The sequence below is a fragment of the Eulemur rufifrons genome, chromosome 10 (genome assembly GCF_041146395.1).
Source record: "Eulemur rufifrons isolate Redbay chromosome 10, OSU_ERuf_1, whole genome shotgun sequence".
Lineage (NCBI taxonomy): Eukaryota > Metazoa > Chordata > Mammalia > Primates > Lemuridae > Eulemur > Eulemur rufifrons.
Genome location: NC_090992.1, coordinates 25,554,648 through 25,580,979, shown reverse-complemented (window position 1 = coordinate 25,580,979; position 26,332 = coordinate 25,554,648).

Sequence of the window (26,332 nt, the reverse complement as noted above, 5' to 3'; positions counted from 1 at the left end):
AGTGATGAATGAGGGTTTCAATTTCTCCACATCTTCATTAACACTTATTATTTTTGTTATGTCTTTTTGATTATAGCCATCTTAGTAGGTATGAAGTGGTATCTCATTGTAGTTTTGCTTTGTGTTTCCCTAATGGCTAATGATGTTGAACATCTTTTTATGTGCTTATTTGTCATTTGTATGTCTTCTTTGGGAAAATATCTATTCAAGCTCTCTTGTCCATACTTTAATTGGATTATTTGTCCTTCTATTGTTGATTTGTGAGAGTTCTTTATATATTCTGCATATACGTCCATTATCAGATAAATGGTTTGCAAATATTTTCCCCTGTTCTGTGGGTTGTCTTTTCACTTTCTTGACAATGTCCTTTGAAGTGTGAAAGTTTTTAACTTTGATGAAGTCAAATTTATCTATTTTTTTCTTTTGTTACTTGTGCTTTTGGTGTTGTATCTAAGCAACTATTGCCTAATCCAAGGTTCTGCAGATTTACTCCTACATTGTCCTCTAAGAGTTTTGTAGTTTCAGCTCTTGTGTTCAAGTCATTGATCCATTTTGTCTTGATTTTATACATGGTACGAAGTAGAGACCCAATTTCATTCTGGTACACGTGGATATCCAGTTGTTCCAGCATCATTTGTTGAACAGACTATTCTTTCCCCAACGAATTGTTTTAGTACTTGAAAATCAACTAATGATAACTCTTTTTTTTTTTTTATTTTTTATTTTTTTTTATTTTATTTATTTTTTTTTTTGACAGAGCCTCACTCTGTTGCCCAGGCTAGAGTGAGTGCCGTGGCGTCAGCCTAGCTCACAGCAACCTCAAACTCCTGAGCTCAAGCGATCCTCCTGTCTCAGCCTCCCGAGTAGCTGGGACTACAGGCATGCGCCACCATGCCCGGCTAATTTTTTCTATATATATTTTTAGCTGTCCATATAATTTCTTTCTATTTTTAGTAGAGATGGGGTCTCGCTCTTGCTCAGGCTGGTCTCGAACTCCTGAGCTCAAACGATCCGCCCACCTCGGCCTCCCAGAGTGCTAGGATTACAGGCGTGAGCCACCGCGCCCGGCCAACTAATGATAACTCTTCAGAAGTTATTCCTAATGTCAACAATGATGACTAGAATTGTTGCTGGCTCCTGGTTTACATCAAGAACCTTCGCCCCTTCCCTTTTAAGAACATTTGTTTCAGAGACCATTCCAAGATCTCAAGCTTGTTATCTTGATTAATGCAACATTGAACATACTAAGATGCTAGGAGGGCACTCTAAGTGTAATTATATGGGAGTGCATGGGTAAGTAACTTGGTAAATTTTCCTTGTCTATAAAATGGGCATGAGAGTACTTACCCACAGGGTGGTTGTGGGGATTAAGTGAGGTTTAAAAGATGTCAGTAGAGGCCAGGTGTGGTGGCTCACACCTGTAATCCTAGCATTCAGGGAGGCTAAGGCGGGAGGATTCCTTGAGGTCAAGAGTTTAAGACCAGCCTGATCCCTGAGCAACAGTGAGACCCTGTCTCTACTAAAAAAAAAAAAAAAAAAAAAAAAAAGTAGAAAAAAAGTTAGCCAGGTGTGGTGGTGCCTGCCTGTAGTCCCAGCTACTCAAGAGGCTGAGGCAGGAGGGTTGCTTGAACCCCGGAGTTTGAGGTTGCTGTGAGCTAGGCTGATGCCACAGCACTCTAGCTTGGGTGACAGAGTGAGACTCTGTCTCAAAACAACAACAACAACAAAAAAAAAAAAAAACACCTGATGTCAATAGATAGAACTATACATTAGAGGGAATAGTTGTAAAAGGCTTTATAGATACACAGAAGGCAAACTTCAACGCTTTGGCAAGAGTTGGACTAGGATGTCAGCAAGCAAGGTTTACTCTGTGATTAATTAGCTGGGTGACCTTGTCCAATCACTTAAACTCTCCAAGTCTCAATTTCCTGGTCTATTGAATGTAGGTAATGATGCCAAGTCTAATGACCTTTCTAGGTTATTGTGAGATTGAAGCAATATAGTAGGTGTAAAAGTGCTTTGGAACACTTTTTATTCTGGGCATTGTGAACAGTTCATAGAGAATTGCTTGCTTTCATTCTAAAAACTGCCTTTGAATTGTTTATAGTGCCCAATATTCCTCTCCTTAGGGCCAGCCCCAAGTGATATTTACCACAATGGAACATTAACATGAGATTTCTCACCACATATCTGGGTAAGGGCCAGAGCCTGATACTTGCATCAAAGAAAGCAGTTCTACAGTGTTTAATAACAACCCGGCCCTCAGGGAGTTCTTGATACTTTTGGTGCTGAGCTAGAATGTGACCAATGAATATTAACCACAGTCTCTCGTATTGATGACTTAGACTGTAGAGGAAGAGTGTTTAATAAAATCTCAGGTGACCTTATTTTATATTGTGGTGGAGCTGGAAGGCCTGAGCCTTCATACTCTCATCCACCCTCCTCACATCCCAGGCAGTTACGGGGAGAATAAGAAGCTTCAAGGAGCAGTGTCAAGAAGGTGATTCTGGAAGGGACAGGCTCTAATCCTAATATACATGAAGGAGGTAAAGGGCTGGAGGGAGAGAAATGCTGATATTCTAGTAGCCTGAGTAGTGCCAGGTTGTAGGGTATTGCAGAAGAGCGGAGCTGCAGCTTCCTGGTTTGTCCAAGAGAACACAGTTTGAGGGGAGGGGACAGTGAGCCAATTAAACTAACCATAGTAATCCAAAGCACTAACTTCATTGTTGAAGAAGACACATTTGCAAATTATAAAGCATTTAGGGAAGTTTCTCTCCATCCTTATGCGTTGGCTAAAACTCAACTGCCTCTGACAATTAATGCTAATCTCTGGGAGACACAGGTATGATCCAACAGTTATTGACAGGCTGTGATAGAATAAAGATCTCTAACTGTCACCTGCTATGTCAGAGACACACTAAAGAAGACCAGACACCTGGAGTATCAACTTCCCTACCCCCAATTTTCTCAGTGTTGTTCTGGGCTGAATAACTCAGACCTTGAGGTTTTTCACTTATGGGGAACACATTTCACTTGGTAGAGGAAGAGGGCTGGCCCTGGGGCAAGAACAGTCCTTGTGAGGAAGGGTGGAATTTTCCAGAGAGTATCATAGAGGAAGGCAGTGCTCTTATATGAGAATATGAAGATCAAGACACGAGGTTAGGATTATGTGACTTCCAGAAGGGAATTGCCTTTATGACGAGTTTAACTTCGTAGGTGCTTTTCCCTGTAACCACAAAAAGTTATATTTTGTATATGGTTTTAGACCTTTTCTCTCATACTCTGTAATTCCCTCACTCCAGTAAAGTGTGATGATATACAGCTACATACCAGCCATGCCTCAGTTTCCTTATCTGTAAAATGGAGATAATACTTGCTTCATAAGGTTGTTGGAGGGTTTAATGAATTAGTACATGTTAAATGTGTTAATGAACGTGAAGTAAGTTAGGGCATCTGCCAGTGCCTGGCATGTAAAAACACTCAGTACGTGTTAACTGTTGTTGCAGCGGTTAATAACCTCAACACTTTCTCCTCCTTTTCCTCTTCAGGAAGGCCTTTTAGATGTTGAGATAGCTTCAGATTATCTTTCTTGAAGACTTTCAGATATTTAAAGAGGTCAGGGACACTTCCACTTTTTGGAGCTACTAGTCTATTAAAAAATAAGGAAATTACAAAATAAGATTGCGAAATATGGGTGGTGTGTTTTAAACATTTACATATAACAAATTAATGCCTTGCAATACAAAAAGATACAAGCAGCAAAGCTGTACTATTCACAGGGCAATTACACAGTATACAAATTGTGTACTGCAGACACTGTAGCTCGGGTATTGGATACAAGCATAAAGCTGAAAGGTGAACAGCAACATTTAGTTTTATCAGCCTATCTTTCTATATATTAACTATATATAATCTTGTTTGAAAATAACTTTAAAGGCAAAGTTTTAGTCCTTTCATAAATGAGAGACCAGACCAAAAGGCTCTTTTGCACCCCTCTACTCCTGCACCCCTCCCTCTACACACCCCAATCTTTGCAGAGGGAGGAATGGCCAGAGAATAAGCAGCTTGAAGGTGCAGTGTCAACAAGATGATTCTGGAAGGGGCAAACTCTCATCCCAATATTCATGAGGGAGGTAAAAATCTGCAGGGAGAGAAATACTGGCATTCTAGTAGCCTGAGTAATGCCTGGTTGTAGAGTATGGCCGGAGATCCGAGCTTCAGCCTCCTGGGCTGAGACTTTCATTTTTATCTGTTTGATGGAAATCTTTCTAAAATGGAGTGTACTTTCCTACATTATTAAAAAGAGCAGAGTGAAAATAAAAAACAGGACCAAAGCATACTCTCCAAATGAAAAAGATCGATGTTATTCTATTTGAGGTACCATGAGCGTGTGAACATGCCTGAGGAGTTTCATTTTGCCGTGGAGGAGTACGTGGATACTCACCGCAGAAGATGAAAAATGCATACGTTTTTACACACTGCCTGTGTTTCCTTCACATTTGCATGTCATTGTCCTAACTCCACATGTGTCATCATAGGGACAAAGAGCAGGTTTGGTGTCCATTCCTGGAAAAGTGAACCTGCAGAAGAGACGTGACCGTAAGCACTTCTGTTGGATGAGGACCATTTTTAAGTGCTTTATTTATTTTTAAAATACATGAACAAAGAGCACTAAATAGGAGACAAGGCAAGGCAAACTCTTAAAACAAGTTTCCTTAAAAACAAACAAAGAAACCCAAAAGGTTTATTTCCAGATTGAGGCCACTCGCTCTTTATTCAAGGGTCTGCCTTTATTTCATACCCTTTGGGCCCCAGAGGCAGAGAGGGGGAAGGAAAGATCATACAAGTTGTAGGCCAAAGTTCTGGATGCTGCTCTATCTCAAGACCTTACCAGCTTATGGTTTGAGGCATCTGAATCTTGGGTTCCCTATTTGTAAAATGTGGATGAACCAATTTTCTCCCTGCTTCAGGAATGTATGAAATGCAATAGAGATTTGGAACTATAAATATAGATGGATAATGTTGCCTAGGGCCTGTCCTGGAATCTAGCTGGTGCTCTACAAAGGGCAGCTGCTATTATTTCATTTCCAGTTGTGTTCCTTTAGGACATTGGTCTTCCCTGTTTTCATCTCAGTGGTTTGCTCTTGCCCAGTGGGATGCACGGCTTAGCCACCCATCCATTCATTCATTCATCTATTTACTTATAAACATTTTATTAAGAAAAACTTCAAACATACATAAAAGTAGAGAAAATGACATTATAAACCTCAGTGTACTCATCACCCAGATACAATCATTAACTCATTGCTGCTCTTGTTTCACCTATACCCCTTCCATCTCCTTCCCCACTGGATTACTTTGAAATATATCCCTGACATCAAATCATCCATCTGTAATATTTCAATATGTGTCTCTAAAAGACCAGGACTACTTTATATAACCACAATGCCACTATCACTTCTAAAAATAACAATAATTCCAAAGTATTGTAAAACAATTCAGAACCAATGTTCAGATTTCCCAATTGTCTCATAAGTATGTCTTTAAAAAATGTATTTATTTTCTTTGGGATCCATACAAGACCCACACATATCATTGGGTTCATGTTGTTCCGAAGTCTGGTAATGTACAGGTATTTCTCTCTCTCTCTCTCTTTTTTTGTCCTTATAATTTATTTGTTACAGAAACAGGTCAACTATCTGGAAGAGTTTTCCAAATTCTGAATTTTGCCGATTGCATTCCCATTGGGCTGCTTGATATGTTTTTCTCTCCCCTTCCCCCATATTCCCTGTGAGTTGGTATTTTGTTCTGGGCTTGCTCTGATTCACATTCTAGTTTTTGGCAAGAATATTTCATGGGTGGTATTCTGGGCTGAATTGTCTCCCTCCAAAATTCATATGTTGAAGTCCTAACCCTCTGTACCTCAGACTGTGACTATATTTGAAGATAGGGTCTTTTAAGAGGTATTTTAGTTAAAATGAGATCATTAGGGTAGGCCTTACTCCAATATGACTGGTGTGCTTACAAGAAGAGGAAGTTTGGACACGGACAGTTATTAATACAAAGGGTAGTCCATGTGGAGACCGGGGGATGGCCATCTACAACCCAAGAAGAAACCAAACCTGCTAATGCCTTCATCTTGGACTTTTAGCCTCCAGAATTGTGAGAAAATAAATTTCTGTGGCTGAAGCTACCCAGTCTGTGCCACTTTGTTAAAGCAGCCCTAGCAGACTAAGACAGGTGGTGACGGAGTTTTCCATCAGGAGGTGCATGGGGTAGGGTTATCTCTATAGTAATATTAGCTGCCATTGATGATTATTTCCTAGATCCATTATTTTATCTGGAGTTTGCAAAAATTGTCATGTTCTAATTATGTCATTCCTTTTTCATTTCTTTTCTTTTCTTTTTCTTTTTTTTTTTTTTTTGAGACAGTTCCGCTCTGTAGTGCTGGGTAGAGTGCAGTGGTGTCGTTGTAGCTCACTGCAACCTCAGACTCCTGGGCTCAAGTGATCCTCTTGCCTCAGCCTCCCAATAGCTGGGACTACAGGTGCATGCCACAATGCCCAGCTAATTTTTCTATTTTTAATAGAGATAGTGTTGGGGGATAGTGTCTCACTCTTGCTAAGGCTAGTCTAGAACTCCTGAGCTCAAGTGATCCTCCTGCCTCAGACTCCCAAAGTGCTAGGATTACAGGCGTGAGCCACCACAACTTTTCATTTCTTTTAAATGAAATTCTTTTATAAAGAGAATTTTTTTTTCTGTCATTGACTATTTGGAAACTCTTAGAGCAAGGATAAATGCTTAATCTTCTCTTTTACTCACCAGTATTCAGAATAATATGTTGGTTCCCTAGTATCTTGCAAAAGTGAGTGGTTGTTCCTTTTTTTTTAAAAATGAACTCATGGAATTTAATACATTTGACCCATTTCAATCAATTACAGTATTGTTCCTTTTGATCTTCAAATTATCTCAATTATGGCCAGTGTGAGCTTTTTCATCACAGCTCCTGAGTCCTTTTGATACAACACAAGTCTTCTTTAATATCGCTTCCTTGCTTTTTATCATGACAAGTTATCCAGGATCATCTACATTTTCTGTCCCAACATAGAGTCAAGTATTTCCCCAAGGAAATGGTATTTAAGGGCTCTGATCTGGCCATTAGCAATGCTCATTACTATTGAGCTTATTATTGGTTTCAGGACTTTCTTGTGGACAGAGCTTGGAAATACTTTTTTTTTTCAATTTTGAAGAGGAATGTGATGAGTTTTTAATAATTCAAAATTTAGTATTACAGAGCATTACTAAACTTTGATTTTTATATTTGTATTTCTTTTATTCTGAAAATCTTAGTTCTTAACAACAGCAATGACTTATTTGCTTTACCCTACAATGAGCAGAACAGCTTTGGAATAATAATGGCAATATTACTAACAGTATGATTACTGAAAATAGTTTTAGATTGTTTTTGTAGTTCTTTTTCTCCTTAGGGTATATTCCTCTAGGGACGTGTAGTCAAATTATTAAGGCCATGCAAAATCATTCCTTTCAATATACTGTTAGTTTTTGTTTTATTTGTTGTTTCTTAAGGAGTATTTCTATTTTTATTTTTGTTAGTTAATCATTTAAACATTTATATGGTTCAAAGTCAAATCTACAAAATGTCATTAATATATTCAGGAGTCTAATGTCTCACTTTATCACCTCTACTCTGTTCAATGGGTAATATTCTGTTTTAAATAGATATAAGCATATTATATGTACATGTATTTGTGTGTGTGCACGTGTATATATACATACATGTAATGTATACATAAGTACATGCATGTTTAGACAATAGCTTACTAAAATAACTTTTCTCGGTCTTGCTTTCTCACTGGTTATAATACCTTGGATGTTACTTCATAGCATTTTTAAAGCTTAGAGAACCCATTGCAGGGATGTACTATTATTTATTCAGCCAGCTTATTCAGTTTCCAGTACTTTGCTATTTCAAATAATGTCATTTTATATTTTGGCATAGTATACATGCAACTTTTCATATTTCTGTAAGTGTATTTGGGGGATAGATTTCCTGGTCAAAGAGAAAATAGAAGTGAAAATTTTATAGACATCGCCAATTCTCCTCTGTAGGAATTGTACCATTTTGCCCTCCCACCATCAACAAATGAAAGGACCTATTTCCCCAGAATATTATCACAGAATATGTTGTCCATCTTTTGGATTTTTTGCCAATCTGATAGGTGAGAAGTGGTATGTATCTCAGCATGGCTTTAATTTGCATTGCTCTCATTATGAGCAAGGGTGATCTTTTTTTTTTAAGTACAACCAAGATATTTTATTATCCAGATTTATCCCCTTAACATGGAGTATACTTTGTTGCTCTTTTTCTCAAGTTACAATGACATACATTTCTATTAGGTTTTTGGACTTCAAGAGTGATCTTTTTGTGTGTTTTAAAAGTCATTCATATTTCTTTTTTTTTTTTATCACCTCTGTTCCTACCTCTCATCCATTTTTCTATAGGGTTGGTCTGTTCTCTGTGTTTAGCTCTTTACATGTGAATGACAAACAGACTGGGGTCCATTATAAACAACTTTACAGGGTGCCTTTCCCAGCTCCTCCCTGTCTGTGCTCTCCAGTCCTTTCAGGTCCCTGGTGTCCCCTGCTCAGTCCCTAGGTCTTTAGACACAACACTCCGAGGTGCACTTCCTGCAACTGTGCCTCCCTCTGAAGCCAGGTGCTGCCAGAACAGCAAGAGAAACAAAAGCAGCAGGTGTTCTTCCCTTCTTGGGTCCACAGCCCTTCCGATCAGGATCAGAGAAGAAGGTTCTCCACCTTAGAACATAGGGCACCTGGGAGCCCCCATTGCTATTACCATCGCTGTCATTTCCACCGTATCAAACACTGGATTGCTTTGAGCTGGTATGTGAGAGAACAGGGAAAAGAAGAAGCCCAAAGAATTTTTCCACTCTACTTAGCATCAAGAGTTCCCTTTCCCTCTCCTGAAGGCAGAACTTGAGCTTTTCCCCCAGATTTCTCCTCTGAGTATAGGGTTGTCTTAAAATGAGGTTGGGGACACCAGGAAAAAAAATGGGAAATTCACAGCTAGTTCGGTGGTACTTCAAATTTTGGTCTTTTCCAATCTGCTTTTTAGTGTTTAAATGAAGAAAGCTCCATGCTGTCTGCCCAGGTTTTATAGCTACTTCCCCTGGGAGAGACAGGACAGAATATGCTTATTCCATCTTAGCCGGAGCTGGAACTGCTGCCTCAGGGGGTTTGTACTTATTTTCTTCCCTGCTTGGAATGTGTTTCACCTGGATTTTTGATCATCCAACTCCTACTCTTATATTGGGTTCTACCTCAAATGTCATGTGCTCAGAGAAGTCCTTCCTGGCCACCCTCCCTGCAGTGGTCTTTCTCCAACCCAGACAGCCCTTGCCACATCATGCTGTTCTACTGTCTTCATGGCATTTGCCACTGCTTGAAATTATCTTGTTTATTATGTTTACTTGCTTCTTATCTGTTTGTTTCCGCCCTGCAATGAAGGCAAGCACTTATCTTGCTAATTACTTTCTTACCTGCATTTAGAACATTGATGCGTAGAAAGTGCCCAGTAAGTATGCACTGAGTTAAGGAATGGAGTTAAGGAATGGAAAGAAGCAGCATTGAGTGAAATAATATTTGTTGGTTGATGCCTGAGGAAGGTCATTTTACTGCAGAGGAGGCCACAGACATAGGGCAGTGGGCGGGTGGCAGTGCCATTCACTAGACAGGGACGACTATAGGATGGTCTTGTGGCCCAGGCATGGGAATCAAGACTCTGGCCTTTGTCTTGGCTCTGCCACTGACTTGCTCTGTGATTCTGGAAAAGTCACTTCATCTTTTTGGGCCTTAATTTCTCCAACTGAGAAATATTAGAATGAGATTTGTTGAACCCTAAAGTCCTTCCAACTTCAGCACCTTGGAATTCTCAAACGTTTAAGTCAACAGTTTGGCATGCCTTTAAGTTTAGTTACGAGATCCAGAAGGATCAGTTATGCCAGAAGAACCTGTCTCTCTGCAATACGAAATCTTCCTTGGGTGAGAAAGTGAATGAGATAATTATGGGAAAAGAGCTCTCCTTAGATTCTGACACTAAAAGGACCTGCTTGCTCTTAGCAGTCTACATCTATTTCAACAGTTGTTTTTTTGTTCTCCAATTTCATGTATAATATCTACTCAGAATCTAAGGCCCAGCTTCTGTACTGCAGTGTCCGTTGACTTTGAGAACCATTAGGTGTTTCGTTTTCCAGATTTCCAGGTCACACAGCACACAGAGAAAGAGAGAGTTGCCCGAAACTTTTGGTACTACCAACCTATCTTCTCCCTGCAACGTTTTCCCCAGCGCTGACACTCTGATTGGGTCTGGAGTATTAAGAGTTACACCTCTCCTTCCCCCTGTAGTAAGTGTGGACACAGAGATCTTATTATTTTTAGCTTGCAGCGGACATCATGGGCCCCTCCAATTTGGCTTAAATATTTTGGTTTCCTTCAAAGTCTCTGGGAAATGTATTTGGGAGACAGGCAGGCCAAATCCAAACATGCGAAGGCCCTAGAAGTCTACAGCAGGAATGTGGTAGTGTATAAACGAGTTGCTTTGCTATTTATACTTCGCACTGCAGTTGGCGTGTGAATCATATTCAAGTTCTTTGCCACATGCAATGAATAGCCTTTCTCAGCAAGGTCAGGAAAGAGGGCCCTTTTTCTCCTTTTTCTAGTTTCCTTCGTATTTTCATCTGTTTACTGGGCCTTACTATTCATTCCCTCACAAGACATTGGCTGTGTTTTAGACACTGTCTAGCCCATGTGATGAAGCTACATTCAAGGAAAGCTTTTGTTTTTCTTCATAAATATTTTGACCTTTTATTGCTACTCAGTTCTTCCATTACTGCATTTCTGAATCTCTGATAATATAGTACCAGGGGTTTCCTTAATATAAAGCTAATAAAATTGTCATTCAAAGTATTTTTAAATGACCTGTGTAATTATCTTAAGCGTTGCTGTTGGATAGTGGGGTATAACTTGGTTTCACTGTCATAAAATATGAAAGTGAGAAAGTTTATAGATCACATGTACTGTGTGCAGAGTTATTTTTCATTATTTAAGTGGGCTCATGTTAAAGAATGATGTAAGGTTTTAAAAATGAAGTGCATAATCATTGTGCTTTAAGTTCCGAGATGTTCATTACAGTGCTATTTACCACACAAAGCATTGGATATGATCTGACTGGACAACAATAGAGAATTAAGTAAATTAGAAGAAAATTCAGAACAGATATTACAATTATTTTAGAATTGTAACATTATTGGAATGTGCTTATATTATTAAAGGAAAGAATTCAGCTACAGCAGTGTGTATCTGACTTTCTTTCCTTAATTATAAATGCATATATTTGTGAAAAACTTGTTAAAAAAAAAGTTAGGCATGATGGCATGTGCCTGTAATCCCAGCTACTTGGGAGGCTGAGGCAAGAGGACTGCTTGAGGCCAAGAGTTTAAGGCTACAGTGAGCTGTGATTGTGAATAGCCACTGCATTTTAGCCTGGGCAACATAGCAAGACTCTGTCTCAAAAAAATTTCAAAACAAGAAACTATGCACAAAATGTAAAAACACATGAAAATTATTTACATGTAAATACATTATAAATAGATATATTTACCAACATATATTTTATATGTGTATATTTATATATATAAATATATATTTACCAACATGAAGGGAAATACTAAATTCTCCATAAATATTAATCATCAGTGATTATCCCAAATTCTGGGTGATTTATATAGTATAGCATAGTGGTTAATCTCATGTACTCTTAAGCTATACCACATGAATACAAATCCTGGTTCCACCATTGGTTGGCTCTGTGATCTTTTTCAAACTACATTACCTCTACATGCCTCAATTCCTCTTTTTAAAATGGGGAGGATAGAAATTATACCTGTCTTATAGAATTGTTTGGAGTAATAAGTTAGTTAAGACAGGAAAAGTGCTTAGAATAGTACCTGTCACATAGCAAACACTATATAAATGTCATTATAATTTTCAGTATTATCCATATTATTAGCAATAAATATGTAGTCTTCTATCCTTAGAAAACAATTTAGTAAATGTTATTTTTAACCAAAAACGTATTGCATTATTGATGCAATCTTTACAGAAATGTATCCCCCTTGTATCATAAATGTTTTGAGTTAGCAGGAAATGACAATAAAAATAATGTACTTTAGGTATCTAGAATAAATTATTAAAAGCTATTAATAAATCCACCTTTTTTCTGCCTATTTACTATCAAATATTAATGTAAGCAGAGAATGAAGAGTTTCACCTTCGGCAATGACGTCAAACTTTTGACATTCATCAGAATCACCTGGAGGTCTGATTAAAATACAGATTGCTGGGCCCCACGCTAGAGATTCTAATTCAGTACATCTGGGGTGGGGCCCAGGAATTTGCATGTCTAACAAGTTGCCAAGTGAAGCTGCTGCTGCAGGATCCCACACTTCGGGAGCCACAGACTTACAGCACCTAACGCTACCATCACAGGAAAGACCTATGACCAGGAAATCAGCACCCCTGGGCTTTTTCTATCACTCCCAGCTACATGAGATTTCTTCTCTCCCTCCCTTTCTTCCATTCACAAACGTTCATGGGGCACCTACCATGGGCTGTTTGGTGCTGGGAATAAAAAACTTGCTCTCAAGGAGCTTACAGTCTAGGAGGAATCTCAGGCAGATTACTTAATCTGCTTTCCAATAAATAGCTCAACCAGGAAATGAAGAGTTGAATCATGAATTTATTTTAATGGCAATTAGTGAACATTTACTATGTCCTAGGCTTCATGAAAAGCAAAAAGAAAAAGAATTTCATTTTACAGTGTTTTCAGTATGCAAAATATATCCATAAGCATTATCTCAATTGAGCTTCACACCAACCACGTGTGGCAGATTAGTCACGATTAACCCTATTCCACAGATGAGCCCACTAAAGCACAGAGAGGTCAAGAGGTTTGCCTGAGCTGGAAAGAAGCTAAGAGGGACTTGAACTCAGTTCCTTGCTCCATATTCTGGGCTCTTTCATGTATGTACATTATCAACTAAATTTTCTCTAAGGTTCCTTCTTTCCTGCTCTTTGTGATAAATATTGGTTGAGTTAAATGGTGATTTTTTTAAACCTACTGTTCCAAAGCAGTGGATACTACTTTTAGATAGGCTTTGGAAACTCATTTAACATCATCAGCAATGCAAGTCATCAAATATTGATTGAGTAGATAATATGTAATTGTGATACACTAAGGTTGGAGATTTAAAAATATATATAGTTATAAAATATAGCTCCTCTTTTTGAAGGGGCTTAAAGTCTAGTAGGACAGATACATTGACAGGAAATACTACAATACAATGTAGTAAGGACAATGACTGAAGAATGCTGAGGGTGCTAGGGTGCCGCATGGGACACAACCAGCCTGGGGAAAGGACTGGCAAAGAATTCCCAGGGGAGCTCCTGGCTTAGCTGATTTGTGTGAGATGAATGATTTGTATAGCAAATATGGTGGGGAGCACGTGATCTTAGCCTAGGGAATCGTATATACTAAGACTCTGAGGTGTAAAACAGCATGTTGGGATATGTCCTGTATGTGGTAGGAAGACTGTGTATCACAGAGGTTCACAGCTTAGGCTTTGGAGTCAACGTGTCCTTAACCCCAGTTTTTTTGCATATTAGCTGGTGATCTTGGGCAATTTAATCTCCATGAATTTGATTTCTACAACTGGAAAATGGAGGTAATAACACCTACTTTAGTGGGTTTTTGGGAATAAAACAAGGTAATGCATGTACAACTCTTTTTTTTTTTTTTTTTTTTTTTTTTTTAGAGACAGAGCCTTGCTCTGTTGCCTGGGTTAGAGTGCTATGGCGTCAGCCTAGCTCACAGCAACCTCAAACTCCTGGGCTCAAGTGATCCTTCTGCCTCAGCCTCCCAAGTAGCCAGGACTACAGGCTCATTCCACCACCTCCAGCTAATTTTTTCTATTTTTGGTAGAGACGGGGTCTTGCTCTTGCTCAGGCTGGTCTTGAACTCCTGACCTCAAGTGATTCTCCCACTTTGGCCTCCCAGAGTGCTAGGATTATGGGCGTGAGTCACCATGCCCAGCCACATGTACAACTCTTGACACAATGCTTACCACAAAATAAACTCTCAATAAATGGTAATATATGATAATGATGGTGACAATGATGATTAGAAGGGATTATCATAAATAACGACTCACCTGTGCATCATACTATAATTATATTGAAAAGTAAACATGTGGTGATGATCCCCTGGGAATCTACTGTCTTCAAGACCACACTGGCTTACACAAAGAAAGCAGGAACAACTTGCGTAAGCAACTTTGCATTTCTATGCCTACCAATAAACAAAAAAGTTTACTGTTCTTTACCAAAAGTGGAAGGAGGGAGAAACAGCCATGGTTCCGTGTGTGGCAGGCTGTCATTAACAATTATTTAGCTTATGCGTTGCTTTATTCATTGTGGTAACATCAGGGCCAAAGAACAAACAGGTAAATTTCCCATCCATATCTGAGGAAGGGTGGGCAACCTGGAGTTTTGGGTGCCCCTGCAACCCAAGTTCGTTAACAACTTTCTTCATTTTCCAGACAAGAGAAGGAAGGTTGTGTTGAAGTCCTTTCTTAGAGACAGGGAAGGGATAGGGATTGTAGACTTCTGGGTGGGGCGTCCAAAATCTAGGCTGCTTTTTGTACAAAGCTCTCCAGGCCCTTGGTTAAAGGGTGGTTGTGTGGATGCTGTGCTCTTGGAAAGAGGGTCTTAGCGCCTGAGTCCTCGGGGTGAGGGAGAGGAAGGCTGAAGGAGCACACACAGCAGCCACTCCACAAACGGAGGGGGCAGCCCTCCCCCACGGCACGTGGATTAGAAGGCGCAGTGGTGAGAGCAGTGGTGTTTGGGGACTGATGACTAGAACTCTCATTTCCATTTTCCCCAGACTGCGTCAGCACCCACGTTCTGAGAGGGGAAGCCACAAACACGGCAGTTACGATGCTTCTCCGTAACCTCAGTGTGTGGGGCAGGAAAGTGGGTTTAGAAAAATAAGAACACGCGACATTGCTCAAACCAGGAGTATTGAGTCACAATTTTTATTCAATTAAAGACACTTTTATACAGGCTTCAATTCATTAGTTATGGTGCATGTATTGGCAAGCTCCAACTCAGATGCCAAAGAAAACTGGCAAAGGAGGAAACTTCCCACCCACCGCCCCAGCTAAAACACCTGATCGGGTGTCACTGCCTCTATCACTTCCTCCCTTCTCTATTCTCAGTCGCTGGTACCTGCCTCCCAGAGGACGGAAGGGCATGCTTCAGAGTCTCTGACGGGCACCTTTGAAAGGCTGCCGACCCTGGATTATTGATTTCCTGATGGTATTTTAGCAGGCCCCATATTTTTTTCTTTTAATGGCTGCCCAGATTTTGGACTGTTATCAGCTCTGCTGCTGCTGTGGACACACACACACACACACACACACACACACACACAGTCTTGGCAAGAGAATGTCACCGCACCCTCTCTGCCTCCCCTCTCCACCTCTCACACCCCTCTCTCCTTGTAAACCTCAAAGGACTGAAAGGAAGGAGTTGCCACCTGCCGCACCAGCCTCCACTAGTTTGACTGGTTTTTCCTGCTAGGGCAACCCAGCCCCTCGTTTCTGAGGCCCTGGAGACCTAGGTGGTTAGCAGCCATAGGACAAAAAACTCAAGTTTGGCAGGCAAACAGTAAAATAGGTCTTTCAAGTGATTCTGAGAACCTGAAAAGTGACTTTGTTGTAAAACCTGTGATTTTCCTTTCTCCTTTCCAATGAGTTGGATTTTTGAACTATACTTAGTATTCAGAACTCAAAGTACTCTCTGTTCTCATTGCTTGCGAATGTATTACAAAGTGAACCCTTTCTCCCAGTAAGGGGCAGAGGGTTTTTGAAGAACCCTGCTGCTGTCCTTCAGATGGTAATCATATTTGACACACTTCAACTGGCCATCATCACGCCAGGTTCTAAATACATTTCTGAACAAGGGAAAGGGAGAAACCATTCTCTTATTCTTGAAAAAAGATACACAGAAGTTATTAATTTAATTCCAGCCTTCCCTAGATAGAAACTGATTGCCATAGAAAGTGAGGCAAGAAACTAACATCTACTGTTAACACCTATTACGTGCTGGGGGCTCAGCACACACATTCTCATTTAACCTTCCAAAAGGCTAGCTTGGACAGGCTGACATTGGTGTCTGGAAGGTCTCATTAGTTAACATAGCAGCAGTTCCAGGAGGGCCACAGCAGAAGCTACAAGGCCTATTGAGTTGACTAATGTCACTTACGTCATATTCTATTGCTTCAAGCAAGTGATGAGGACAAACCAGATTCAAGAGATGGGGAAACAGGTTGGGTGTGGTGGCTCACGCCTGTAATCCTAGCATTCTGGGAGGCTGAGGTGGGAGGATTGCTTGAGATCAAGAGTTCGAGACCAGCCTCAGCAAGAGTGAGACCCCTGTCTCTACTAAAAATAGAAAGAAATTAGCTGGGTATAGTGGTGCATGCCTGTAGTCCCAGCTACTTATGAGCCTGAGGCAGGAGGATGGCTTGAGCCCAGGAGTTTGAGGTTGCTGTGAGCTAGGCTGACACCACGGCACTCTAGCCTGGGTAACAGAGCCACCCTCTGTCTCAAAAAAAAAAAAAAAAAAAAAAAAAAAAAAGACGTGGGGAAACAGATTGTACTTGTGTACATGCAAGGGCTGGGTGGAATTACTGAGGCCATCTTTACAAACCAACTACCACACTGAACCAGAATAAAAAGGAGGAAGGAGAGCTGGCTCATACCTAACTCCAAGGGTGTAATATTAAATGCAATAACATTCACACGGTGTTTTGAGCACTTTACAGAAAAATGTGGTGTCTAGTCAAAGTCGTCCACTGTAAATAAACAGGAGTAATCTTTGTCACCATGATGTGCAAAATCAATTAGGTAGATTGAATCTGATTTGGAAGGTATTTTTGCAATGATCAGACAGAATATAGGCAACATTTATTTGGCATACATGTGGTTCACTGTGCAGAGCTCTGGAGAATCATTCCATAGAGCAGCTGAAATTGAACTGAGGCCCATGGACTTCTGGTTGGGAGGACATGCCAAGGAATTATGCTGTGGGCAGAGAGAACAAACTGGTTTCAAATATGAGCCCCAGCTGAAAGTCAAAAGGGTGGATGCTCCTAATGGCAGGTGTTGATTTGCAACTGAGCTGCTTCTCCCATAAACAACGCTGAGAAGCACGCTCCTGGGTGTGTAACAGCAATGCTTTTCTTCTCTAACAATGGTTAAAGACTGTCCAAGCCATACCAGGTAGACATGCTAGTTGTTATTGCCTATTTTATTTCCTTATGTCTAAAGGCGTTAGGCTCTATTAGCTGTGATAAACTGGGCCTTATATCTCAATGAGGTTTACTTCTTAGCATGGCCTTGGTATGCCTGTTTCCTGGTGATGGATTCAGAAAGCAGCCAAGGAAACACAGCAACTGGCAGGGGAGGGATGGAAAAAATCCCTGAACTTATAATATTGTACCCAGAAGAGAAATGGCAATGACATCAGATCGGAATATAGAAGACTTTGCCTTACTCCCGCTCTGCTACCCACCAGTTGTGTAATCTTAGGTGTTTCTCTTTCATCCCCACAACAGACAGTACGGTCACAGTTATCTCCTGAATCTTGCATCCCACCTCTCCTGCCATTAGCGAGGTGTTTATCAACTATCTTTTGGGTTAAAGCAAAGCCTTTCTGAGTTCATGTCTGATTATGTCACTCTTCCCTGGCTCCCCATCACCTCTCCAGACTCCTGAGTTTGGTAAATAAGACTTTTCATGATTTGGGCCTGTCTGTCTGTCCAGGTTTCCTCCTTGCCACTGCTCTCCCTCTGTGGTACATTGATGTGGGGGGTGGAGGGAAGGCCAAATTCTCCCTACTTGTATTCACATGATTTGCAAAAAGATTGTGCAGTTTCTCCCACCAAGTAGTAGAGTCTGTTTACCTATGCCTTGAGTCTGGACTGGCTCTGTGACTTGTTTTGGCTTATTAAATACACTGGAAGTGGCACTATGTCAGTTCTGAGCCTAAGCCTCGAGAGGTCTGGAGTACTTTTGATTTCTCGTGGAATCTTGCCACTGCTGTGTGCCCAGGGCCAGGCTAGTCTGCTGGAGAATGGGAGCCTATTTGGAAGACAGCCCAGCTGTCACAGCCAAGGCTATACTAGACCAGTCTACAGCTAGCCGATGCCCAGACATGCAAGAGAAAACTCCCTGCCCGGCACTAAGCTGACTGCCCATACATGAACGAGTCTCACTGAGACTGCAAGGTCTGCTCAGCTGACTCAAAGACCATGAGCAATAATAATGCTGTTATTATTTTACACCACTGAATTTTGGGGTGGTTTGTTACACAGCAATAGCTAATTGGTATTCCCTTAATTCCATCTCTCTATGCTGTGGGCTCTACTTGGCTAAATTTCTTGCTGTTTTTTGTATATGCCATTCTCATTTTCACAGTTTGGCTTTTGCAAAGGTTGGTTCCTCTGTCTGAGATGCTCTTATCTTCCAGCTTCACCTTTTGCTTGGCTAAATTTTATTCACTTCTCATGGCTCAGCATAGACATGTCTTTCCCCAGCAAGTTTTGCCCAACCCTTGTCATGACTAGGTTAGCTGTCACTACTGGCAAAGGCTCCTTGACCTTACTCTAGTCAGGCTCCTCTAGCCTGCTAGGCCATGACCTCCAGTGTCCAACCTTATGGGGCTTTCATCGCCCAATTTTAGTAAGAATCCCAAGTCAGTGCTATGGTTTGAATGTGTCCCCCAAAGTTCATGTGTTGGAAACTTCATCCCCAGGGGAACAGTGTTGGGCAGTGGGGCCTAACAAGAGGTGATTGGGTCATGATGGCTCTGCCTTTGTGAATGGATTAATGCCATTGTCTCGGCAGTGGATTCACTATAGAAGTGAGTTCCCCTTCCTCTTGCTCTTTCCTATTCATGTTCTCTTGCCCTTCTGCCTTTCACGGTGGGATCATGCAGCAGAAAGGTTCTCACCAGATGTGGGCTCCTCGACTTTGGACTTCCCAGTCTCTAGACCTGTAAGAAACAAATTTCTCTTCTTTTTCTTTTTTTTTTTTTTTGAGACTGCCTGTCACTCTGTTGCCTTGGCTAGAGTACAGTGGTGTCATCACAGCTCACTACAACCTCAAACTCCTGGGCCCAAGTGATCCTCCTGCCTCTTGAGTAGCTGGGACTACAGGTGCACATCACCACACCCAGCTCATTTTTCTACTTTTTGTAGAGATGAGGTCTCACTCTTAGGCTGCTCTCAAACTCCTGGCTTCAAGCTATCCTTCTGCCTTGGTCTCCCAAAGTGCTATGATTATACATGTGAGCCACCACACCCGGCCTCTTTTCTTTATAAATTACCCAGTCTGTGGTATTCTGTCATAGCAACCCAAAATGGACTAGACAGTCAGCTTAGAAAGAATCTCAACCCTCGCTATAGATCACCCTGGCCTGCCTTCAATAAAAATCCTGTTAGGTCAGTGTAGCAAGAATTATCCCAACCTCTTAGGAATTTCCCATCCACTGACACCTCTACCCTGCTTCTTGGCTATATATCCCCACTTTTCCTTGTTGTATTTGGAGTTGTGCCCAATCTTTCTCCTCTACTGCAAAACCCTATTAAAATAGTCTTTTGAATAAAGTCTTCCTTACCAGAGTCAGAATAATTTTTTTCTTTTATGCTATTGTGTTTTCCCATAACACCCTTCCCTCATCTCTTCTTAGCACTTGTTATACTGTGTTGTAATTCCCTGTGTACTCATCTGACTTCTTACTCTCCTTTAAGTTCTGGAAGGCAGGCCTATCTCTTGTGTGAAGTATTAATAACATTGTCTGAGCTTAGCATAGCGTCTAGTATATGGTAGGAACTAATACAATTTTGTCAAAGAATGAATGAAAACTACTTCCCTCGGTTTCAGTTTCCTCATCTATAAAATGTAAGGGGTAAAAAGAATCTGGGATGTAGCTAGGTTTTGTTTTGCATGCTGACTCTGATCCACTGGTCCTGAGTGTCTCTAGCTATACTGAGAAGGATTGTGTGACAGTGACTAGAGTTGTAAAGAAGGAATGTCATGATTAATTAGCTGTGCCCAACATGGTCAGGAAATGGGAAGTGACAGCAAACCCACCAAAGACGTACCAATCCAAGGAAAGAGGATTCTCTGGCTCGTACGAATATCAATCCTGCTCAACTCAGCCATGTCTGCCTTATATATTGTGCCAATGAAGAGAAAAACCAAATGTGAAACCGACTAGATGCCAAAGTTAATGTTGCTTGCTGTGAAAGAGATCAGGTGCTCACCAATCCATTTTCTCTTCCCCAACCCATTTTTAGCACATACTGGACTATGGTTTTCCAGCCACTTTGCATTAAGTTTGGGGCACAGACTAGGTACCACCAATGTCATGTCAGCTGAAGCATGTGAGTTACCTCTGGTTAAGTGCGGGGGAGCCTTCTTTGTGTTCCCTTTTTCTCCCTATTGGCTGGTTCTATACAGAGAAACCACAGGAAGGATCTGGCTCCTGAGCAACTGCATCCCACATCGGACTTTGATAGAATGAGAAATAAGCTTTGATCTCTCAAGCCACTGAGATTTGGGAGAGGGGAGAGTTGTTATCTGAATGTATCTGTTTACCTTATTTTCTTCTTTCTTTTTATTTGTAGGTGTGGAGGCATTGAGAAGGTATATACCAAATGTTAATGGCATGCATGGAAGTCAATAAAAATTACATTTGGTACTTCAAGTGCTTCAGCTAATCTAAAGTAATGACTTTATAAATTGGGAAACTGTAGAAGCCTGTGTTGTTCTGGTCTCTGCATTTATTATTGCTCTTTGTACCCTTGATTCTTTTCCCATCTAAGGTGACCCACCATGGGGGCATGATAAAGCCCTACATGGGATACTCCCTACCCATTTCCCTTGATATCCGTTGCCCATCAGTCCCTGCAGATGAAGATGTTTATGGCTCTATAAGCCCAAGAAGGTAATGATTTCTTCCCTCAAAACTTCCTGCCTTCCACGATTGATTGCAAAAGTTTTCAAGCTCACGACAGAAGCAGAAGACGAGGGTTTAAAATATTCACGCCTCCGTGTCTGCAGCAGCTGCGAATATGTATTTCCAGCCAGACAGCTGCAGTCTTCTGGTTCAGGAAGGCAGAGCCCAGGCTACATGAAGGGGAAGTAGGCGTTGACCTTTCTAAAGCTCTGCCCTACAACCTTGGGTGTATTACCGGCTGAGTTCCTGGCAGTTGAGCCTTCATTCTTCCCCTAATAATTATGGTTTCCAGAGCAGCCTGATTTTCATGCAGTAAAATGTTTTCTCCCTGTGGTTCCATTGAAACTTCCCCATCTAAAGCCCAGTTCTCTCACCTGGCTCTCTTTTCAATGCACTAATCTGATCAATTTGGGGGAACTAATGGCTTATTGGGTCCCTAGTAAGGGAAGTGGCTTTCCTTTGCTGCCCATGTAATAAATGAACATCTCTATAGCAGCCCATGGGGGAGAATGTTGCTTAAACTGGGCATTTTAGGCCAGTAAGAACGAAAGAAAGGCTCTGCAGCAGACCAGTGGGGGGAATCCTTGGATGTGCATGGCCTTGTTGCCCTCCCCAAATCATCCTTTGAAGGTAGCAGTGTGATCTGCCAGTGCCCGGGGCTGGTCCGGTGTGTCTGCTGTGATGGCAGAAGAGACCAAAGCAACAGAGACAGTGGGAGTTTGGATGTAATGAGTGGCAGGATTTTAATGTTGTGTGCCAGGGTGCATGTGGGAGGGTTGTCTGAGTCAAGGTCAATAGGACGGTGCAGATTTCGGTAAAAACGGGGCAGCAGGAGGGCATTGAAATTGGGTGGAGACAGAGGTTTTAAAATGCAACAGAAGGCAAACAGGAGAATAAGGCAATTGGGTTTTTTCATGTGGGTTTTTTTTTTTTTTTTTTTGGTATTTTTGTGGTTATCACAGAGTTGGCCTGAAGGCTTGAATCTGCCCCTGACTTTGACAGGGGAAGCCCACACCGTCACCACCACTACTCAGGGGCACATTATCCAGCCCTTACCATGTACTGGTGGTTCATTTATTGCTCCCTATAACTCTACACAGTCTAAACGTTATTATCCCACATTTGTAGATGAGGAAACTATGGTTAAAAAATAACTTTGTGGAAGGTTACAAAGCTAGTAAAGTGGAAGAGACCAGACCCTTAATCTTAACTGCCACGCCTTATTATTACAATTGCTCCAGAGGCGGAAATGGGTGGAAAGATTTGTAGCGCCTGGGCTGCCTCTGGGCAGCCCCACCTTTTGCAGGAAAGGTTAGTGGACAGCCAGAAGGTGAGGAAGCCAGTGCTGAGCTGCTCGGTTGGGAGTTGATCCTGCTAGCAGGGATGCCACCAGCATCTCTGGTCGGCCACGTTCTGTTGGGGCAAGACTTTGCAGCCAGTGTCCCCTGGCCGATGTGACAAAGCGGGCTGCCACCTCAAATAAGTTAAAGCCTCATCAGTGGTAGAGAATGGGAACACAGAGATGAAAGCCCTAGAGAGTCCGGGGTTGTCATACACCTTGTCAGTCAGGCAGAGCCTCCCGATGGAAGAGTCTCCAGCATTGAATGGCCCCTGGAGGATGCTGATTGATGTTGCCCTTCAGAGAGCCCAAGCAATGACAAAGGACATGTGTAACTGTACATTTGCAAGGGGAAAATCCACTGTGACAACAGGCTTCATGTGAGTCACCAAATGTATTCTGCCACCTGGCTGGAACTTGACCTCCATGGCACGTCTAGAGAAGTCAGCCGTGGCTCCAGCCTGGGCTGCCCGTGCGAGGAAAGCGGTTTAGCAATCAAATCTTTCAAAATCAATTTAGCTCATGCTCCAAGTCCTGGCTGGAACTGACAGCAACTTCCCCCCTGGTTTCCTTAACCATTAGATAAAAGTGCTGAGCCCGTTTTAAACCTTTTTGAAGCCAAGACTCACCTTCAAGTGGAATTTTAAGAGGCACCTGCGAAGAGATTTGACTTAATTCCAGAAGTTTCCTTTCCACTAGTATGAACAATTAGCACAGCAATTCCAACCTTTGGTGCCTGGAGTTTATGTATAGTGATCTGAAGTGGGAAATATTCAAGAGGCCCATGCCTGGTGGTGAAGTGAAAAGATTTTTACCCACCTCTGTCCTATGAAATGGGGATAATGATAATGAACTCTGCTGGGTGGGTGCAGGCCAATTAGTCCAAGTTTGCAAAGCTCAGAGTCTTATTACAGCTTTACTGCTTGTGGAGGATGCCTGGCACCTTCCTGTGACTTTGCATGTGAAGCTAATTGCCCTGGAAATGTCAGGAATTTGATCTTCCATCAAATCCTCCAGCCCTTCAGATCCCTTGACAATCTTGGGCTATTTACATCTCAAGGTTAAAGGAGGCTGTGCTTTCTGGATGCTAATCAGTTGTGAAAACTTTTGATCTCCTCTTGAAAACGACAGCATTTGCAATTGCCCTGTTCTAAGCATGGTGAGAACTGAGCAGTAGAGGTGTGTAGATAGGTTGGCTTTATTGAAATGAGCAATATGTTTAGCAGTTGTGAGTTTTAATTCTATTTTCCTTAGGGCACTGTGGGCTCTTGGAAAATCATTTAATATTTCTGAGGTTGTTTTTTTTTTCCCCTCCAAATGTGAAGTGAATTTTGTCCTATCTCCCCAGGGTTGTGGAAATTACCCTTATAAAACTCTAGTTCATAATAACTTGTAGATTTAAAAGAAATTTTGCAAACATGTTCTCGCAAATATGTGCTTACACATATGTATGTGTACTGACTGTTTTCCTACTGTGCTTTTAGTGATACTGGGTACTTTGTAGTGATAAAATCATCCTTCTAAATCAGGCTTCTCAATGGTAGCACTATTAATACTTCAGACCAGATCATTCTTTGCTGTGGGGGGCCTGTTCTGTGCACTAGAGCATCCTTAGCCTCTACCTACTTGATGTCAGTAGAACCCTCAAGTTGTGACTGTCAAAAATGTCTCCAGACATTGCCACATGTCCCCTGAGGTAGAGTTGCCAGATTTAGCAAATAAAATTACAGGATGCCTACTTAAATTTGAATTTTAGAGAAACAAAAAATAATTTTTAGTGTGTGAATTTAACTACGGCAACATATGGGATGGGAGGGGAATCTCCCCCCAGCTAAAAACTATGCTTCTAGATAAAGATTTGCACTTATTAGTGAACTCACGTTATTGACTATCTCATCTTTCTCTTATTCTTGCCCCACTTTTCTTTCTTTCCCACCTGTCACCCCAATTCCAGCCCTCATGATAGAGGGTAAAATAAATTTCATGTGGGTGTCACCACAAAATGTTACTAGCCTTAGGCATGAGAGGAAGTAGAAGAAACACATTGTTACTATATGTATAATACTGTGATAAAATGGGAATCCGTTACAAAATAAAAACAACAAAAGCAATTGTTTTAGTCCATTTTGTGCTGCTCTAACAGAATGCCACAGACTGGGTAATCAACAAAGAAAAGAAATTGATTGCTTACAGTTCTGGAGGCTGGAAAGTCCAATATCAAAGTGCAGGTATCTGGCGAAGTCCTTCTTGCTGCATCATTCCATGGCATAAGGCAGAAAACCGAGAGAGAGCTTGTGCATGCATATGTGAGAAGAAAGAGAGAGACAGAGAGACAGAGACAGAGAAAGATGGGTATGGGAGAAGGGAGCTGAACTCATCCTTTTACTAGGAACCCATGATAATATCAATATCAACATTAATCCCTTCATGAGGGCAGAGCCCTTATGACCCAATCACCTCTGAAACGTCCCACCTCTCAACACTGTTGCACTGAGGATTAAGTTTTCAACACATGAACTTGGGAACACATTCAAACCATAACAGCAATTCAAAATGATGCCTCTCTAAGCAGAATCCTTCTATGAATGGCATAGCACCCCATCAGATAGGCCTTTGAGGAAAAGGAATTCTGTGTGCTTCCAAGGTCTCCATAGATCCTTTGAAAGTCAAGCTCTGAAGTTACTGTGAATTTTTCTTTTTGCCATTTAATCAATAAATATTTTTTGAGCAGTGATTGTGCCAATCAGGTGCTACGTGGCATACAGATAAGGAAAAGGCACAGTTTGTGCCTATAAAGAAGCAGGAAGTTGTACTTCCATAGAAAGATACTTGCTGATAACAGCTGGCACGTTCCCAGTGCTTAGTCAGGGTACAGGTGATGAGCAGGAAAAGAAACAGGTCGCTGTGGGTGGGTTGGAATCAGGGAAGCCTTTCTAGAGTAGGTGAAATGGAAGGATGAGTCGCGTTTGAGGTGGAGGGTAAACAAGCTGGTTGGAGACATGTGAGTACCTGCTGAGGACCAATAATTTGGTGCTCAGAGCAAGCCAATAATATGATGATCCTTTAAATTGATAGTCCTTAGATATTTGTCAATGTCAGTGTGGAGAAGCAGCACGTACATAGGGGAAGGAGAGAGGAAGAGGCTAACTTTTGTCAGCCTTTAGGTTCTGCTTTATTATTCCCAACAGTTTATTGTTGCTCTGCTCTGCAAATAAAATTCATCAGACCACCAGCTTAGGGACTCTGTTGGTACTGGGTCTGCTCCTCAAGGCAATCCTTCCTCCCCACTCCCTCTGCAAGCACTTTATTTAATATATCATTCAATTCCATACAGAGCTTTCCTGAGATAAGTTCTCTGCTTTTTTACGTTTGTCCTTGTGTTTCAGTGCCCCTTACAGATTTTTAGTCCCATTGACTATGAAGTAGGTCCCTTCTTAATCCAGCTCTAATCCTATCAAGATGTTATTGACTTTTTGTATTATTCACTCTTTGAAAGGGTATTCACCACATGTTCTAGGCAGGACACAGTCTTGCCCTGGTAGTAGCATTAGATTGAGAGACAGGAGACTGGTTTCAAGCTCTGGTTTTGCAATTAACTTGCTACATGTTCTTGTGCAAATCACATGCTCAACCTGGCCCTTCCTTTCCTCCTCTAAATGTGGAAGGTTGGACTAGAACGAGGGTGGCAAAACAGGTTTTGTCTTATATGCCAATTCCACTTGGTTGGTTACAGCTTCCAGGACTGATGCATAGAGAAAACTTTTTAGATCACATTTGGACTCTGGAAGAAAGAGTGATCAACTAGCAATGTCT